The 22268-nt window shown below is 30.2% G+C and overlaps 1 protein-coding gene across 1 annotated transcript in view; it reads right to left on the bottom strand.

Annotated features, from left to right (window-relative positions):
* The window catches only part of LOC108905287 (protein bowel), a 155455-nt gene that overhangs the window by 132035 nt on the left and 1152 nt on the right, over positions 1 to 22268 (bottom strand). The window lies entirely within an intron of this gene.

Here is a 22268-nt window from a genome sequence, read left to right on the forward strand (position 1 = left end):
CCGATTTATCTCGCAAACCGTTCATTTTTTCGAAATAAATAAAGAGTACCATTTTTAAAGAAAAACCTTCAGAGTATCTAATAATAATATTTTCAGTTTGATAAAATTACTTCTGTCAAAATTTTGAGAAAAATTGTGATAGGGCCAGTCCGTTTCTGGACACCTGATAATAGCAAAAAGTTGATTTTAGCATCAAATCGTAGAGCTCCATGTGTAATACAACGTACGAAAATTTTATTAAAATATACAGGGTGGTTTCAAAGTTATAACCCTAAACGTTAATTTCTAGGTACCCCTTTTACCCCCCATAACTCCGTTAGGGGGCACATTAGGAAAAAAAATTATAGGAAGGACTAGTTTTATTTTGACCTCCCCTATACACTCCCGAGAGATTAGGAGGTACTTACCGGACACCCTGTATATGTACGCTTCCCCTCCTTCCCCAACTTCTCGCGCGATCGTGCGTGCTCGGCCGTTTACACCAATGTTCATGTGAATGTTTTATCCATTTGGCTGCATTTTAACGAAAACTTGAAATATACGTTTTACAGTACTTTATTTCTTGTTTTGAAAACCGGTATTAGAATTAAAATCGGACCATTTTTAACGCAAGCAGACTCCCGGCAAAAAATGCATAACAAATTTGAAATTGCAATTGCGCAAAAACTAATGGTCTGGCAGCGCCTGCCTTTTGCACACTTAAAGTTGATATAATTATCTACTTCTGTGTTAAATTTCAGCTCGAAATCTTCATAAGTGACAAAGTTATTATTTTTTTTAAAAAAAGCAAAATTTTCCGCTTTTTCCGGATTTTCTCCGGTTCTAATCAACGGATCGAATCGCTCGACTCGCTCATTTTCTTCGAAATATAATTTCCTACAACTTTTCCATTTACGGAATTGAGATTGCTCTAGTAGTTTTGATTTTATAAGCAAAATGTTAATAACAAATTAATTAATGAGAGTTGCGAGTCGAAAACACAACAGAGTATATCTACGAACTGTCTTTTAAATGATGGCACAGTTATGGATGGATGCTGTTAGTATTTTTGTTACACAAAAAACCTATATTGACGGGTCTAATACTGTTTTGCAGTTACGAAGGCGTGTTTCTTCGTATGCATATAATTTCTTATTAAATCAATGGAGGTGAAAAATAAAAGAGTCGAAGGGCATCGTGTTTAACGTGTACAATAATTTTAATTTTAATAATGCGGAAAATTTCGAGGCACGCCCCTGCCGCAATAAATTGTTACAGTAGGTCCGTTAATAGAACTTTATTGGCTTATTCTTTTCCTGGAATTATATCTCAACAAGTATTGTACGGACTGTACTTAACTAAAAAAAGATAACTTTGAATATCCCGTTTTTAAAATCTTGCCTTCATGATCCCATGAAAAGATATAGTTTTGATTGTTTTTATTTGACTTTTAATTATGTTAGATGTTAGATCTGTTGGAAGCTTAAATATATATAGAGGATGTTCAGGCGAAATGGTTAGGTCTAGGATTTGACTAAGCCTTGGTAAGGACGTCACAATATAATTTTCTTTATTCACGCTCACCCTGTAGAGGATTAGTTCTTAGTGTTAAGACTTGAGAATCGATTTTCCTTGTAACTTTTTATTTCTATTTAAATTTGGTTAAGTTTTGAATAAAAGCTATGTTATTTGAATCTATTTCTTCTATTGTTATGTTCTCAAAAAAATGTATAAGCCTACTTTTTCATTTTTATCGACATTTTTAACAGTCACTTTATTAAATGAAATAGGTATATTTGTACTTCTAACATAAATCTTAATAAAAATAAATTCCTGAAAATAATAATTAATAAACTATGTAGCAAAATAAATACTTAATTTCAAATGCCATTTAATTAATACATATTTTGATATATTAATGACTAATTTTTGTTTTTATGAGTACTACGAATTTATCTCGAAAAAATTCGTTGTATGGATGTCAAAGAGTTTCACTTAAAAAAGTACGAAAACTTTAAACATGGCGATAAAAATTTATAACGATATAAATTGTGATATAAATTTATAAAAAGATACGACGAGAAATTAATATGCAACTCTTCAACTTCTAATAACACTACAGAGTGACCCCGAAAAAAAAGTATAATATAAAGTGACGTTAATTTTTGAAAATTTGCTGCCCAAATCCGACATATTGCCCACTATTTCGTGGACATCCTACATTACAAAATTTATTTGAAAATAAATTATTCAAATTTGCACTATAAATAACGTGGATATGATTACAACTTTTATAAACTTTTCTTGCTCATAAAATTTATCGGGAAGGAAAGAAATGCAAATAGTTAATCAAAATTTTGATAAAATCTTCTAATTTCTAAATAGGAAAGGCTCCTTTTTGGAGTGTGTCGAAATATCAGCGTAGATTTTTCCCGATTTTCCGGAAGCATACATTAATCTATAAAATAATGCGGAAGACACGACACTCTTAGCTATAAATATGGGGAGACATAAGTAAAACATTAAAATGCAGTACCAGGCGTTATTAAATACATAATATTTTATGTTATAGGCTCTACAGTACACTTGATATCCAAATATAGGATAATATAGGTAGATAGCCAGTACGTTCGAGTCTGCAAGCTCGCATTACTTTCCCTTTCCTTAAACAGAGACATATTATTAGAAAATACGAATGGAATGTCAGTGGATACATTTGAAAAATAGTAGTATTGCCGCTATCCAATATTAAAGCTAAATTTTACAAAAGATACTTCTTTGAATTGGGCATCTGTGTTTGTAATAGTAGTACTGAAAAAACGTCAATTTTTCAAATCACTACTTAATTTTCATTACCTGCCAAAAGGTTTTCTACAAGAGTTTTTTTACGAACATTTTAATGAGAGATAATTATTACAAAAACGAAAAATTAATTTTATAATGTTTCTAATCGCATTCATTTGTATAAACCCTCTTATGTGTATCAAATGCGTACTAATAACGTTCACATTACATGCATGATCATCTGGGATTCTAAAATGTGTAGCAAGTGGATTTCAGAAGGGTTAAACGATATTTTTGAGTCACTATTGAAATAAACCGGGAAAAATTTCAGCAGAAACTGTTTTGCTGTTTTTTGAGATAAGGATATTCTTTTGGTGTGAAATCATTGACCAATTATAATTGACGGTAAAGAAGTAGTTGCCATAAACTCAAAATTCAAAACCTAGTCTTACGTTAAGGGCCCCATATTATTTAAATAGTGTTTTCCGCAAAGACAAATAATTTCAAACATTTAATAACTGAATAATCTAAAGCTTATCAAATAACAGGAATGTTATGTCATGCCACCTGAGTATTTTCAAAGACGCCGCAGTAAAACGAATAAACACGTGCAAAAATCGATCAAACCATCAAGGTTTTAGGTACTGAAATCTACGAAAATATTAACTTTTTTATATAATTCCACATGTAAATATTCTTATAACATTTACTTGCTTAGTCCTACATATAAAATTGTTTACTTTTATTTATAAGTACGTGAAAATAATTCTTAAAATGTGGGGTTAGGATAACAGCAAACGCATGTTTTACAAACGCTTTTTTTTAGTTATTATTTTATTTGAGTAAATTTAAATGGTAACAATGAATAAAAAAACATCAAGGATTTTATTTTTGTGCTTACTTTTGTTCTACACGTTTTACTTTTAAAGATTTCAGTACCTAAAAACGCCAGAAATTTCACTATTTCTCGGCCAGGAATATGGCCACCTTAAGAGAAATATTAAATTTTAGGTAGGGATTATGTAAAAAAATAAGTTAATGTTTGTAAAGATAAAAATACGTATAGTCTTTCCAAAGTCAGTCGAACATGTATAAAAACGCCTAGCAATAAAATTTAATGAGTTTCATAGGCGTCCCTAAAAAAGTTTTCTGCTAAAGGTAAAAAATTATAACAATTTATATACAATGTGTAGAAACTTTCTGTTATATTTTCATTTGACCAACAACATATTTTAATTATTTATGTCCTTAAACAATTTTATTATATTGATGGTAAATTTCGTTTTGTTCCGTTTCAGAATGTCTCCAAAATGCTAAGTTGTAATAATATTAATAAACAAAATATCCCTCTTATTTCTCCCTTTCGCAATTACAATATGAATGATGATTAGAAGGTGCCGATAATAAATCAAAAAATAACCTGAATCACACCAAATTCCACATTGCTGCACTGCACTGCTAGGCCATTTCTTGACAACTAAAGTTATAGCCAGGTCGCCCAGTGCGGCTGTGTTTTTGCCGCGTTTGCCCGCGCGCATTCTTCAACTGGGCGGCCAGACCTATATATGGGTATGGATAAATAAATATTGGAACAAGTTTTCCAAATATCTCAATGCCGAGTTGCTGCGTCATCGACCGAACCTGGTACATACTGCCAACCTCTTGGTTTTCAGTTGAGATCGGAAAGACTATAAATGTATAGGTAATGTGAATTGATTAAATAATTTTTCCTTAAAAGCAAAATGGGTGTTAGTTTCGAGATAACTCTCCCATAAATATTTATCTCACTCACATCATAATTTAAAAAATAATCATTTTCCGCGAAAATTACGAAACAGTTAGCAGGCTTATGACATCATTCACCGCATATCACATTGTGGTCAATATACATACATATATTCTATTATAAAATTGATAATTTTTCAGATAATGCAGATATTTACGAAATAAATATTTATAACAATATTTACATCTGCCTCTGAAGCAAAGTTTAGATTGAATTTCACTAAATGACTAAATGGGTAAACAGATTAGTTCTTCAAACAGACTGAACTTGAATTCAAAACTGAAACCAAATATGCATAGGTAAATATTATTTGAAATAGCAAATTTGTATTTCACAATCAAATAATTTAATTTAATAAAGTTGTATTTTATTTAAATAACTAAGTAATATTAACGTCTCTTTGCAAAATTTTATAATAAAAAAAGATTTTAAGAAAGTTAAAACTTTCTTAAGAAATTAGAAGTGCAGCAAAGTAATATATTTTTATTGACAAATATTCTAAAATAAATTAATAACCCCAAATTATAAATGATTGATTGGTTCTCATTTATTTTAGTTTCACTTTTGGTGAAGCTGTCAATTAAAATGTATGAATCACAATTAAATCCTTTATAGCTTCCATGCACAATAATAAAACGTGCAGAATGCTACATTCAAATTTGTTCAAATATTGATAGGATCGAAAGAAACTTATTTCAGGGCAACTTTCTCTCCTCCGATATGGAACGATGTTTGTGGAGGCAAGGCTTATATAATACAATTTAATTGCATACTTAAATATTACCTGAAGAAACGAATACTGTTTTCAATGTCTAAAATCAAACACTGAAAGCACAACATTTTTTTTTAATTTATAGAGCTTCATATATTCTAGGATTACTGGTACAAGCAATCCAATTGTAAAAAATTAGATACCTTGCAGGTATACAGGGTGTTATTTAAGTACGTGGTCACACTTCAGGGGGTGATTATTTGAGTGACGAATTGTTTATATAAACATAGGTCCGGAATTGCTTCGTTTTCAAGATACAGGCTCTCGAACTTTTTTAAAAAAATAGTTTTTCGTAAAAATCTTAATAATCCTTCATCCGATTTTCTTGAAATTTGGCAGTGTTATTTATGCTAGAAAGGGGCTAATTTAGCCCGCACTAGATTAAAATTATTAAGTCCACTTTGTCCCAGGGGGCGCCTTAATCAATATTTTCGACAAAAAAAAAATGTGCGCCACTGACTTTTTAAAAACTTTTATAATTTTTTCGCATTAAGCAACTAAAAAACATTTTTTGTCTCTTGAATATTTTTTCGTATTTTGCTTCCTTTTTGGAGAGAAAAATAAAAATCATTTTATTGTTCATGGACAACAAAAAAAAACATTTTTTAATAATTAATAAAACACAAACAAATTTTTATCTAACATTACTATTTGTAACATTTTTTTTCTTTCTTTCAGTTTTTGATAATTTTCTAATTTAAATTTTTTATTATGTTGTCCCAGGGACATGCAATAAAGTGATTTTTATTTTTTTTCCAAAATGGAAGCAAGATACGATAAGAATTCAAGAGACAAAATACTTGTATTTTTAGTTGCTTAATGTGAAAAAAATTATAAAAGTTTTAAAAAAGTCAGTGGAGCACATTTTATTTGTCAAAAATATCGGTTAAGGAGCCACCCGAGACGTCACTGGACAGTAATAATTTAATTAGGGCTAAATTAGCCCCTTTCTAACATAAAGAACACTGAGAAATTTCAACAATATCGGCTAAAGGATTATTAAAATTTTTGCGATAAAACGATTTTTTTTGAAAAGTTACCTATGTTTATATAAACGTTACATCTTAGAATCACTCAAATAATCACCCCTTAAAGTTTGGCCAAGTACTTAAATAACACCCTGCATATTATCTCATACAATTTTACTTCAATTCTTATATGTGCAAGATGTAGCAACTGTTTAATCTTTCATTTAATTTTTATTTCGTTTGTAACAAAGTAGGTATATAACCAAATAAGTACATAATTATTACTCAATTTTCATTAATTAAAATATTCCAGTTGATCCAAGTCAATAAATAATTTGAAAAAATATCAGAAATGACCACCGAGATTCTGTAATTACCTATTGATGCTTCAAATAGCTTAATTAAAGATTTTATATTTATAAATAATCATTCATAAATGAATTGATTATGATTCATTTTTTACACTAGTTGTACATTAGAACACTTTTATATCGTAATTTTTGAAAATTTGTGTGAAAAATAACTATTGTATTAATCTCCAAAATAATAGTCAATAATTTCTTGAAACTTTTCAAACAGAAAAAGAAGCAGAACGAGGGATTTTAATACTAAGCGCAACACTGAGGAGACTTCTTTAAGTTGCTTAGCATTAAAAAATCTAAAATGTATATTTTAAGTCCTTAAATAATAATTCTTCTTATTAATCCGTCTGTAATTATTTATTTGTAGCACTTTCTAGCACTCTTTTATTTAATTAGGCATTTTGCCAAAGAGAAGTGAAAATTAAATTATTTAAAAAGCTTTCAATAAATAACATTTTGCCTCAAAACCATCAGTCAGGATTATCAGTCAGTCATTTCGCATTTTTTTTTTCAATTTGCTTTAATAAAAATCAGACTTTATGTTTCAAATATTTTGATTAAAACTTATGAAAATCTGGATTGTGAGGTGTTACAAACTTTCTAATAAAATCATAAACAATTAATTATTTTATGAAGGTGAAATATTTCAAATTTGGCAAAAATAAGTTCATAAAAATGAATTTCTATTTTCTACTGCTCTTGTCAATTACATCTGAATTTTTGAGACACTAATTTAATTAATCTTAATGTTTTTGCTAAATGTGACACATAAGACATTTTTTTAAATTTAATCTAATCTCTTTTCAAATGTTATCATTTAATGAGAAACAGCCCCTAGAATGTAGTTTCGTGAAACAATATTTGTAGGCCTATGATCCTCACTAATCATTGACGCTGAATGAAAGAATTTACCAAAACGAAAATTTAATAATAAGATTAGAGTATCTACCTCCAAATACTCAGCTCAACTGACAACTTTGGCAGAAAATATTTTTCTTTGAAATAATGCTAATACATTTTTACAGTAAATAAAATGATGTTACGTAAAAATTTTTAACAAACAAAAAAATAAGGCAAAAAAACAATGCACTATTTCAAGAGTTAGCAATTTCTTTACTTAGGTGAGAAACAAGCAGACCTACGGTCATGTTCGGCTAAAAGCCACAAAGGCTGTGTGCTCAGTTTGGATGACGGTTTTGTAAAGATTCAACTTTTATACAATATAGAGTGGAGTAATAAAAGAGCTCTACAGTTAATTGATGAATTCGGAAAGCATCACACTAAATGGAATAATTCGTGCTAGTAAATCTGTTCGAAACCTGCCTATACCAAATTGCATGAGCATGTCAAACAAAGTAAAGGAATTATGTTTATAAAAGTGGAAAGACAAAGGCCCATAATATGCTAAGGAAGCAAAATTGCACTAAGGTGGCCAGATTTCAGTCGGTTTATTTTTATCCAAGAATGGCCTGTAGAATTGTGTGATTTTTTAATTATTTAATTATTGTTTATATTTAACATTATTTTAGCCAATTATATCAATTTTTTTAAAATTTTCAGAAGAAAGTGTCACATTGATATCGAAATACATTATATTACTCATACATTTTACCAAAACTCACCATTTCATATTCCCTGAAAAACTATGTAACTATACACGCCTGAAACGTCGAAATCCCAACCAAAAAGCCACGAACTGTGAATACAAATACGCACACCTGTTGACGTTACGCACACATGAATCACTTAACTGTTTGCTGTGGTAGTGTCTCTTTGTCGGGAACATAAAAACAACATTCGCATTTCTTAATTTCGCAATAGTAAAACAATTACTGATAATAACAACAAAGGTGCCGCCGTTTCAATACAAGTACCGTTTCACTACAGAGATGTTACCTAGTTCGCTATATTGCAACCAATAAAGCTATGGCAATTTCTGGCAGCCGTAAACAGCACTTAAATTTTACGCATATCTGATAAAAATTCAATAAAAACGATACTTCGTTGCAAAAGTTAATCTGTTTCCAGGAAAAGCAAATCTAGAACAACTTATATGGACAACAATTTTCAAATGTGATATCTTTGTATGATTCTGTCCCACATTAAATTCCTAACCAATAGCAGATTATTATTTTTAACAGATTTATATCAGTCCTATCCTATCAACTCTTAGTGTAATTATCCTGTTAATAAATGTAGCTTTTCTCTGCTGTAAAAGCTTTTATCTGATCAATACTGTACATTTACCATTTTACCGTACATTCCTCATTGGATAGTTTTTATGTGGCGAACCGAATCATTTGAGAATATCTAAGGATTGGAAGCAAGTAATTTCTTCGTTGCATAACTGCAATGCGAGTAGGAAATTTGTTTACTCCATATCGCACTTTATTTTTTTATATTAAATGCATTCCCACAATGTTTAGATGTAAGATTACGAATATTGCATATACAGGCTGTCTACTATAAGAGGGCCACTTTTATGTTCTCGCTTAATATACGACACACGTCAAAAATCTTTATATATTTTTTTGTTACATTTTTTGATGCCTTTATGCTCGTAAAAACAAATTTGAGATCCATGGCAAACTTTGTGAGAAATTATAAAAAAACCGGAAAAGTGCCGAACGTTTAGGGTCGTCTACCTTTTTTATTTTAAGAGATAGAGAAAACTTATTTTAATAAAATTTCATGGCAAAATTGATATCTTTCACCTGGTATAAACAGATTTTGTTTTGTAAATTGCTGCGCCCCCTACACGGGCAAAAGTAGGTTATGACCACAAATAATTGCTTGTTTTTTTCTCTTTCATGCGATATACTACATGTCGCCTTTATCTTTTATATTTATTACATTCTTTATAATTTTGATATAAAAAAATATAAAAAATTTTGTGTTGCTTATGTTAATGTAGAAATTGTTTTAAACACGCCAAATATAAAAACATAATAAATATAACTACTTACAGAATTAGAGCTTTCCTCTTCCTCAAATGACATACACTTTATTATTTTATAACACCTTCAAAATGATAGTTTTTCAAATAACAATTAACTGTAACAGTTTTCAAGCCAACAGTTACGTATAAACTATAACAATAAACAGTTTGCCAAATGATGACGTTACTGGGGTCAAATGGGTAACACATTTGATTTTACAGCTTGCGAGATTTAGCATAAGCTACTTTCTCTGTGAAAGAACAATGTTGGGCTTAATTCTCTCTAATGCAAAAACCAATACTATAATAAAGTAATAAGAAAATCTGTATTTTGCTTAAAAGAAGCACATTATATTTATTAATTCTTTTGTAGTTATTATGTTTAAAACAAATGTTTACATTAATATAAGCAACACGAAAATTTTTATATTTTTTTATATCAAAATTATAAAAAATGTAATAAATATAAAAGATAAAGGCGACACATGTAGTATATAGCATGAAAGAGGAAAGAACAAGCAATTATTTTGTGGACATAGCCTACTTCGATAACAATTTTTTTTGCCCGCGTAGAGGGCGCTGCAATTTACAGACGATTGTGCCAAAATCCCTTTATAGCAGGTGAAAAATATCAATTTTGCCATGAAATTTTATGAAAATAAGTTTTCTCTATCTCTTAAAATAAAAAAGTTAGACGACCCTAAACTTTCAGTACTTTTCCGGTTTTTTTATGATTACTGACAAAGTTGGCCATGGATCTCGAATTTTTTTTACGATCATAAAGGCCTCAAAAAGTGCAACAAAAAAACATATAAAGATTTTTGACGCGCGTCGTATATTAAGCGAGATACATAGGAGTGGCCCTCTTATAGTAGTATACGCTGTTAAAGAGTACTAATTTGAAAAAATGATTACAAACACTCAAATAAAAATATTAAATTTATACCACAGCGTGTGTAAACCAGAAAATTCAGATGAGCGGAAATCGTACGACGGGCATATCAGACCGCGCATCATTTTCAGTCTGCACAGACCATTCATAATTCATCAGCTGCGTATAATAAACAGAGATGTGAACAAGAATTTTACAATTTGAAAATCGTATTCGATAAAATTCTTGTAGAACTTTATATGGATTCTCTAAAAACACAAATAAATGCATATTCCATATATTTTTAAAATTGTAGGTGTATGTACATGATAATAAAAATACGTTACTGATATTTGCAATACATTTTAAAACTAAAATGTTTTCTAATGATTCAAACGATACAATGCATAATAATTTTCACAAAGAAGCATTTCCGATGGTATTTTCTGCACAAGAGAGTTCATCTTGCAATAGACTATCCTACTGCTCTAGAAAAAATATGTATTCATAATTATACTTTTTTAATTTAGCGAATATCATACCGAAGATAATATGTAAAATAATAAAATCTCGTATATTACATACTACATAAATATTATAGTTGCAGACATTAATGCCAAGAAATTTTAAAAAGCATTAAGTATGAAAATATATTTTTCAAGGATTTTGTCAATATTTAATACAAACATTTTGATGTAAAATGTAATGATACCAATTATCAAAAATTTATTTGAGAATCTTGATAACTTGGTTAAAAAATGTTATGAGCCATGGCTGACGAAAATTGTCTTTCAAAGCTGTACTTACAAGAACAATTGATTGTTGTATTTCTGAGATGCAAGCCGAATTTATATTTTTTTTTTTGACAGAATGCCCTGTGTATTTTTTCATATTTCGATACAACATTTTTTCAGGATTATAATGATATAATGTTTCGTAGAACTCATCTTCAATAATAAGAAAAATGTTGTCAAGAGTGTACTAACTATTAACTCTTCTTCATATCTCTCTTATTATTAGAGATAGGCGTATCAAACCTGATATCAATCAGTGCAATGTTAAAGAAACGTTCTATCGCAATTTGCAAAAAAATTAAATTAACATGTGTCTCTAAAATTCAACATTTATTTGTTTTTGTAAACATAGTTTTTAAATCGCACGAAAATTTCCTGCAACTTTGCTATACCATATTTTCCAAGTATGAAAGTGAAAAAGATGAAAGGGGTGAATAACCCTGTATATTGTGCTGATTAATTGAAGTCGACTAGTAAACAATTAATTTAATTTAAACAAATTTAAACAAACAATAAGCAAATCTCATTCTTTAAGAAAATAGACTTCAGTTTTGACCTGTACACACTTCTATTTCTCTTTTTATACAAATTCTGTATAAAATATTATACGAACATAAAATATTTTACAAGTACAATTTCCTTCTTTTTTTATGTTTCACTGGAATTCATCTAATTATACTAGAGTGAGATGACTTGTTTCCTAGAATCTTCAGAATTAGGACCTTTTATTACATTTACGTTATCATTAATCAGTTAAATGTAATATACACTACAAGGATTTAATTGCTATAAGACGCCAAAACAAATCTCTTTTGATGAATCATAAGTTATAATTGCGTGTCTATATAATCATAAAATCTATTATGGATTATTTGTCTAGAAAAATTCTACCCTAATACACAAACGTCTGCAAACTATCTCATTCAATACGGTAATTTGAAATGAAATATTTTGTGTTTCTCCTTTTTGAACACGTTCAGAAATTGGCGTAATACGTACTAAATATTTTACACGATGCGTAAATCTTTTGAAAGTTATAAAAAAAATGAGAAACGCCCCTACTACGTTAATATCAGAAATGGGATGCATCCCCAACACCTTAGTAACCCCTGTAACTAAATATTAAATAGAAACTTACATTTTAGTACCAAACGGCAAAACAAAATGACTGAAAAAGTGACAGTGACGAGGCAGTCTCTTAATCAGATTTAAAACGTGAAACAAAAACATTCAGAAACAACAACATTGCAATTAGCAATATTATCTTGCCAATCCAATATGGCGACCGAGGTATCTTATGTATTAAATATTGCAAGTGTGTAAATTTCAACATAGTTTTAACATCATTCCGATTGTTCAAATTTTGCGTTTTAATTAGGGTAATAGTCTGCTGACGTTAACAAATAGTAGTAAATCCCTTATTATGAAAATATTTATTTCTGTAACACAAGCCGACAACCTAAACCCCAATTCCAATTTCTCAATTTTTTCTGGTTTTCGAGATATCCGAACCTAAAGGTGCCGAAATCGCGATTTTTTTACATATTTGAGGTTATATTACATGGAAAGGTAATTTTTTTTGTTTAAACCATTAATGGGGCCTTAAAGTATTATATACTTACTCTTTAAAACGCACGTGGATTTATCCCGATATAATTTTTCGTCTTTGAGAAATCGCATGTTGAAATTTAGTCGTTTGACTTATTTCTTGATTTTTGAATACTTATACTCACAACACAGCACCACAAACTTTATAAGGTTTATGGGCTTAGGGTTTATGAGTTCGGGATTGAGCTTATTAGCCTCTTTTGCGTATAAATGTATTTCAAGATTGATATAATACGTAAAATATCGGCCATATATCGAATTTTTAGGCATTTTTTTGTTTATTGCAAAATTTGAAGTATTTTGGAGTACAGATTCATGATCAGTAAATCGAGAAATAAGTCAACTATTAAATTTCAACATGTGATTTCTCAAAGACGAAAAATAATATCAGGATAAATCCAAGTGCGTTTTATAATAGTTTAAAACCATATTAATGGTTTTGACAAAAAAATTTACCTATCCATGTAACATAACCTCAAACATATAAAAAATCGCGATTTTGGCATTTTTAAGTTAGGATATCTCGAAAACCAGAACCAATTTAGAAATTTAGACCAAGGTCGGCCAAATTTTGTCGCCCTGTGTAATTTAGGTACTATTTCTACTACTTACATAATACATATTTGTTTACATTAAAACAAATATAAGATTTTATAGACTATTTCTTCCTCATTTTCAATATTAATTATGTTAATTTTTTCTTTAATTTAAAATACAGTTATGAGACAGCACGAAAACTATAAAAAATTATATACGGCCCTAAAACCAGAATTTTGATAATTTGATAAATCTGATTTAATTACAGTTTCTTGAATATACCTGCCCAACTTGTAACGTAAAAAAAAAACTAAATTGATTAAGAGATTAAAACATGTAAGCGTATATTGTAACTGATTATAATAAGCTTAATTTTAAGCAGAGATAGCGTCTATAAACTACTTTCTCCAGATCAGAAGCCAGACATACTAGTACAGGTTTTTTAAACGGTTCCAAACCATGCTGTTGGCGGTTATTTTTTTTTCTGTTAATAACATACGCGGATGAAACCTAGATACCTTTCTATATATGTATTCTCTTAATAGAATGACATTTTTTCCAACATTTGCTGTACAAGGTGTACATTTATTTAAAATACGTCGCCAATAAATATTATACAACTTTGGGTTCTCCTTATCTGGACAAACAAGAAAGCAGAATAGGATATTACTTTAAAATGTTGAATGTTAAATATTTTTAAACACATCGATTTTAACATTCTAATATACAAGAATAGAATATTTCATTGGGTCTCATTATTTCTAAGGTACTTTTGTTCAAAGTTGTGAGGTGACTATTTTCTTACTCAGTTAGTGAATTAATTGGACATAGTTATGCAAAAAGAAACCATCGACAAAAAGTAATATTAAAAAACAATTCAAAGCTTTCAATTTAAAATTAAATCAGTATAAAACCAAAAATACAGTTCTAAATACAGTTATATATCAATCTTGCATTAAAAAATGTCAAAGTCAAATGTTAAAATTTTTGTTATGTGCATCGCAATGCTGCCAATCACTATCGCTTATCACTAAATATCTCCATTACCGCGTAATTAAAAAAATTCGGTTATTTTCTGAACAGATCCCGTATGGCTATATGAAATACTGGCCAAGCTCTCTAAATTACAAATGATAATTAAAAAATTTAAGCTATCTGAAATACTCTTGATTTTATAAAAATCAAATTTACTAATTCTGTAATATAATTACCTTTCCTGTAACTTAACTGACTAATGTGAAATACAGATAACCCGTCTGAAATGACACTGAAATGGCGCTTTCTGAAATTAAAACGACCATTCTTTAAATATATCCGAAAAAGGGGAAATACCTATGGGTTTTCGTTTTAGGACAGATTATAAGTGGGACAAAAGCAATCGATGTGCTATGCTGTCAATGGGCACAAGCCCATCATCAAGGAGTACCTATTAGAAACAATGGTAAAACCTACTTACAAAAAAGCATGTGTGAATAAAAAGTTTATTTCAATAAACGTATTAAGTGGGTCCATTTTATTATGAAATTCATAATCCTGCACTGCACACTATAGTATAATGTAGAGGCATTTACAGCATCCTTGTGTAGGATTGAAGACATTAAAATTCGAAAACATTTGAATAATTGCCTTAATTTTAGCCCCAGCTCTCAAGAATAAAATTCTCAAAGAACCATTATAATATTATAGCTACTTTGGACTTGATTTCTGATCTTTACCCACTTGTGTATAATGTCATGTCAATTCTCTTAGAATATCACTGGTACTTACTAGATATATTTATATTCGACAGTAATTTCTTTCTGTAGATTTCTAATGTAGGCCGACACTTTTAACTTTGATGCCTACTTATTTTTATAAACTATTAACAAAACTATTGTGTCCTTATCTCCAAACTGAACAATAGTCAAGCCAAGTACTTGCTTTTAATAATTTCGAAATAACATTTACTCTAGTATTTCCCGCACACTTTCGTACAAAAAAATATAATACTTTCAATCAAAACAATATACAGAGTGACACACAAGTCTTTTTTATTGCAATTTATTCTTTTGCAGTTAAGATACTTGAATAATACAAAAAACTGACAGATTATGTAAAGTTTCGGGAATCAGAATATGCAATCATAAAAAACTATTGCACATTAATTTAAGAATATATTTCGCAAAACTGATTTCTTGAGAAGAAAAACATTTATTTTTTGCAGAATATGTTACAGATTATCATTCACTCGTTCAGCTTCCAGCTTGCCCAGAAATTTATTTCATCAGTACATATTTCTGGTTAGCCTCGAATATTTTAGTTTTCTCATATAGTATTTTTAATTACAAATCCAACAATATATAATTTGTCATCTTTTTTCATATAGGTACCTACTACAAGCCGAATAATCAAGAATATAAACATGTTTGCTTTTTAAAATTAGTTTTATAAATTTGGAAAGTGTGCTCTGAAAAAGGATAAGAAAAATTATACTGTATAAGGTGCGTTAACCATAATGTTTTCTTTAAATAATTGCTTCAGATTTCCAAAAATTACTAATGGAAATTTCTAAATTAACGATGTATGCAAATTTCTATTTTCTCGAATATTTCGCTTATAAAGTGAAAAAACTATGCCTTATTATATGTCACCGGATTCGTTTCAAAAAGTTTATAAATGATCATATAGACTATCTGATAAAACGAATATAGTTTTTTTTTATTTTTCGGCTAAATCTTTTTAAATCGACGTTCAATTGTTTTTTTGATTATACATATGTCTACGTTTTGTCCTATTCAAATATATTAATAACGAGGGAGTAAAACGCTGTGAAAAGAGAACGATAGATCACCCTGTATAATCTCAATCAAAAATATAGGTACCTACATGTATTTACTACTACTTACTATAACTATTTTTTTTTCAATTTGACTTTACAGGATGTAGCTAAATTTGTATTTAGCATTAAAGTTAATAGAAAATAGTACACAATTTTTTAAATTACCTATACAAAAACAGCTGAAGCCATCTCTCTCGTTCGATTGTGATATCTATGCAGGATTAGTTTTAATTTCTTTCATTCAAGATATTTCAAATTCGATGTACTTTGCTCTTTAAAAATGTATATTTGCTGAAATTTTTCAAGATAAATAACAAAATATCAAGCGTGTGATCACATTATTTATAAATGAACGATAATCGATTTTTTCAACTATCTTTTTTGCAAATTGAAAGTAAACCAGAATCGTTTTCGAATACACTTTTATAGAAACTTTCGCAGTTATGTAAATAATGAAAAAATATTTGTCTGTTGATATAAAATTATATATGATGTAACAGTTGTTCCACATTAAAAAGATGGCATTTTTGATCAGCAGAAGAACTAGAAAATTATTGCAGTAAATTGTAGTAAATGTATGGAACAGATACACCATCCTTTACCACTACGACCAATCCTAATTCTATTTTGAACCCTCATTCACACAAAAAAAAACTTTGCAAAATTGACCTCGAATTCGTAATTAGCTACCCCGAAATCCCCCTTATACGAGATTTGGCGCGAATCTGTTATTTTTTAAAATTTCCACGGCCATCTTGGATCCGTCATTTTGAATTTTGCAAAATTGACCTCAGCGAGCCCGAAAACCCCTGTTTACCAAATTTTGCGAATCTGTATTTTTTGAAAATTTGTAATATCTGATCTTAATTGGCCCATTTTTTTTTTGAGGTTAGAAAAGGAACCATGAATTCTGACCACGGATTCACATTCGACGGGGTCTTAACCATATAAATGAAACCGGATTCGTGATCAGGAGGCAAAAATACTACGGATTACATATGTCGCATGAAAAGTAGACACCTTTTTTTGTGTGACTGTGTTATTTATAATTGTGCAGTGGCCCCCTCAAATTTCTATCAGTTTCCGATTTTCCTCTTCCGATCAATAGATCAGTCCTATTGTTATCCACTAAGGCCTAAGGACAGCCAAGTTCACTTTGCTTAGAAGGCTTCGACTTTGCTTCAACAGTTCTGTCATTAACTTCTTCAATGGTCCTTTTGAGAACCTCCTGGATTGTCTTTATCTAAAGGTTGCGACTTATTTTGTCTTACCAATGTATCCAAATAGCTCTGTATCAACCTTGATTTGATATGGTATGAGCTTCCTGCCTTAAGCATTGTATAACTTTCGGAGATTTTTGTCTTTCTTACTTATTAACTTCTTTGCAAACTATACGATAGTCATCACCTGGAAGACTGTGGCATGTCTCCCTAGACTAAAAATTACTTTAACCCTTTCCCCAGGTCCATAGATTCTATCTTAGACTCTTGTGTCTCTCTTTAAGCTGTCTGCATACCAGACTAGATTGTCTTTAAAGAGGTTCCTTTCTCCCTTCTCCTTTTTCAAGTTCCCTTGAAACTGTACCTCGTGGTTAAGTGGTGACTTGACATGTCCCTTTAACTCCTGGTGCAGCTTCTGGTACAACCGGATAACCCTGTTATTGGGCTATAGCTTATCTTTGAATGGTAGGTATGATTCTCTTGGCACCTGTGACACTCAGGCAAGCTTACCCTTGACCTTTCCACCCTCACTTGCAGCATAGACCCGATCGTGATCACCACTTTGAGAACTATATGTAAAAATAAACTAACGTTAATCATAAAACGACTATTTCCCCCTGTAGCATTAGACTAGACATTGAAATTAAGTTCAAATATTTCCTGCTCTTCTAACCGGTACGTACCTACCCTAATAAATGACCAGTACCTCCTATGTAATTATTAATCTCAACAAGTGTATAACGTTAGGAGTCGGACCCACATATTCCACATCAGTAAAAAAACGTTTCAAACTGAAAGAATACCGTCTCGAGATGAAAACTCAAACATGCGGGTCCACTACCAAGCTTTTTAATGTAGCGATAAATAATAATAGGTAAGGAATACCCACAAATGAGGATAAGGGGCAATGAAAGGATAATAAATTATCCTGCAGCTTTTATAAATGGCTAGTGAAACTCCGACAGTTCTTAACAATTGCATTTAACAGTTGCTGTTCTGGTATTATATTAAACCTACAGGGTGGTCCCTAAGTAAGAAAACTTGGAATGGGGCTGTTTCTTGATATAAATAGGAAATTTCCAACTAGTATGAACTAGCTCCGAACTTTTGTTTGGTAGTAACATATCCAAACCTGATACACTGTATCCTATTAATTAAGAACCATTCTCACTCAATTGATAAATAAGGACAGTATAGGTGTTGTATAAATTATGAGATAGTTATCAATTAAACAAAAATTCTGAAGAAGAAATTATCAGCACGTTGTATCTAGGTATGATGCTGTTCTTCTTTCACCTAACTAGAGAGTTTCATGTGAAAAATATACGTCAGTTTTATCAAAAAATATATTTGAATTGTCTGTCCCAGATTTATTTAAATTAATATGTAGTGTTATCTACTTACATATCGATTACTCAAAATGGAGTTACTCATGAATGAAGATATTTCAGCCACAGTTTTGGTCACAACAGGTTTTGGATTCACCAAAAGATCAATCGATAGCGCTATTTTAACATCAAATACCACAAGCGTTGACAAATCCTTTGCATTTACAAAGTAAACACAATTTGTAAATATTTACTTTAAATTTTAATGAATGGTGTTTAGGTTTTTTTATAAACGCTTTGAATTCTCAGTTCTTTTCCAACCCATCGACAAAATAGATCTAAATTTTCTGAATTTCTCTACTTACATATGAATGAATTTGAAAATTGTTTCAAATTTGATCTTCCGCTTTTCCTGAAGATCAGATTTTGTTCACCTTTTCCATTTATATTTCAGAAAGTGTTAACTTATTACATTAGTCAATTTTACTTCAAAATGCTGAATATGGATTACTCACGTGTATTTCTGAAAACGTTAATTGTTTTCACTAGTCAGCTTAGAATTTGTACACTGTAAAAAAATCGGCGTGAGTGATAGCAATAAAGGTACGGAGTGAATGCATTGAGTGAAATAATTGAGCACATTTTCACTCAATATTGAGCATTTTGATAATTTTGCTGTGATATTTGAACTAAAACTGAGTATTTCCATTGAAATATAGGTGCCTGTTAAATAAATTCTCCAAATAAACTCATATTTGATACACTTGTACCTAAATCAGAGTAAATGTCCTCATTCTAGGGTTGTCGTGCGTTGTCTTTGTCTATTCCCATCGTCCCCATTAGGTCATCTCGTGTAGTGCTGGATACGTGTCCCTTTATCCTGTTATTTTGGTGAAAATTGTGTTTAAATATAGTGGTTTCATTACAATAATTAAAATCAATAGTATCCCGATTATTTGGTTAAGTAAACGGATAGTTAGATTGTTACGTATACTTACTTACGTATCTGTAACGTACAATATAGGTTATGGCAATCTATTCGTCCGATCAGTAAACAAATTCTTTTAACTGAGACCTAAAATATTGTCTCTAAAACAGATCTGTGTAGAAACCACTGCTTAGGAGGTTATGACTTTAATACAATGATACTTAAATTAAAATTCAAAGAGAATATAATCTAAGACTGAGTAAAAAATTATTCAGTAATAGTTAAATTTAGAGAAAAAGTCAATTCTTAATTGGTTTTACATACTCAGAATAGAGTCAAAAGTCACTCACTTGATAGCAGAAACTCAATCGAGTGTGGACAGAAATTGATACATTATTGAGTAAAATTGAGTAAATTGAGTGCATTTTTTTACCGTGTAAACAGTATGTTATCTGAGTTATGTCCCTTGTAGTGTTGTAGTAGTGTTATACACATACATAAGAAAATGTCAAATATACTTTGGAATTCATCAAAACTATTTAAAGAAAATGGACTATGGATTATGGAAATGTTTATTCGCATGTAAAATGTCGTATTTATAGCACTGTATTTAATCTAAGTCAGAGTAGGCCGTAGTTACAAATAAATTTAAAAAACTCCTGATGATGACTAAAATATTTTTATACCGCCAAATATGACACATAAGTGAACACAAAATTATTCTTCAAAAATCTGTATCAACCAAAAATATTTTAAAAACTCATTCTAAATTTAAAATTTCATTTAAAATTTAGAATAACTTTTGGTGTAAACAAACTTCTTAATATAAAAAAAATCAGCACTAATAATTTTTTTCTAGTAAATTTAGTATTTATATGTTATATGAAAATGCTATATTTAGTGAACTTGAAATTTTACAAAGAAAATTTCAATTGCTCTCAGATAGACTTCTTGAATGTCAAATATGACAACCAGAGAATCCGTATAAAATGGAATCAACCATTAAAAAGCACCCGACATACATATATGTATGACTAAAATACATAAATGAAGTTTTCTAAAATGATGCCTAAAAAAATATTTTATACACTTTCCTAAATATTGAAGCTTTCTTAAATCAAATTTACGAATTCTGAAATTCAGTGAACCTTAAATAGTTCTGAAATAGAAACCACTGATGTGAACTACAAAGTGCGATCCAAAGTAAAAAGAAATTTTTAAAAATAAGAACAACACATGGCTTCTACGTCCACAAAACGCTTTCCCTTTATCATCAAATGCGTTTTTCCGAAAAGATAATAGTCGCACGGTGCCAAATCAGGCGAGTACGAGGAGTGGTTGACAGTTCAAATATGATTTTTAACCAAAAAATTGGTCACAAGTGTCGATTGATGAAATGGCGCATTATCGAGCAACAAACTCCAACTTCCTTGTACACACAAATGCGATAAATTGATGTTTTTGAAATGCTTAATTCCAATTCCATGAATTTCGATTAAGATTTCGGCTGGTCTTTGATGAATTCACGCACAGTTTTGATGGAATTACGAATTTCGATACCACTCATGAACTCTGCTACGGGATAAACAATAATCACCATAAATTTGGTTCATCAATTGAAACGTTACGGTAAAAGTTTTACCAAGTTCAAAAGAAAAATATTAGTTCCTTGTTCGCTACTCATTGTTGATGATACGAACATACTCTCAGTTCAAACACAATAACTCCACTTCTATTCGTCCAAATGTTATAAAATTTTGTCAGTGATGGATCTACCTTTCCAACGCATATACCTAGTGGCCAATATAGATTACCTCACTAGAAATACCTATTTTTCAAAAGTACTGTTTACTTTATAGAAGTAGCTACTTTAGAAATCAGACAGAAATGATGACTTCTGTAATAAACAGTTTTTAAAATTTGGAGATGCAGTGAGTATACCGAATATTTATTTTGTCCTTAGCTTTAATCTTATTATTAATATTCCTTATATTAGTTCTAAGGAAGTGAATTCAAATTTAAGAAATACCAACTAAAAAAAAATTACTGAGCGAAAATGATGGTGATGCTCCTGACCGTTTTCAGCTATCAACTTTTACAAACAGTAACTAATTCATTGCCATTTTTCACGTGTGTTTTAAACAAATGGTTTCGCTTCACCGACAGAGTGTGATGAAGTAGCAAACTAATTTCTGCCTGGTCGCCTCATATTTCATTTGAACCACCTACGAGCTTAAAAATAGAAGGAGGAAGTCTCGTTTCTTCCGTTTCATTAAATTCGGCTACAAACGCTGACATCTGCGCAGTGAGTTTACTATTTTGTAGAAACAAACACTACTGGAAATTTATAGACCAAACTAGCCATAAAAACAAACTCGTGTGGGTGCATTTGGCTACCGCACAGTCCAGCTGAGGATATACTGCCTCCGCTACCAATAAATTATTAGGATAGTTAGGTATTACTAGCTGCAGCACGTCATTAATTCATACACCCATCAAATGTAGCAAGTGACCACCTAAATATGCAAATCTAACTACTTTCAGGAGTATCATGTGACTGTCAAATTTCTACAAA

The sequence above is a fragment of the Anoplophora glabripennis genome, unplaced genomic scaffold (assembly GCF_000390285.2).
Source record: "Anoplophora glabripennis isolate ALB-LARVAE unplaced genomic scaffold, Agla_2.0 scaffold245, whole genome shotgun sequence".
NCBI lineage: Eukaryota > Metazoa > Arthropoda > Insecta > Coleoptera > Cerambycidae > Anoplophora > Anoplophora glabripennis.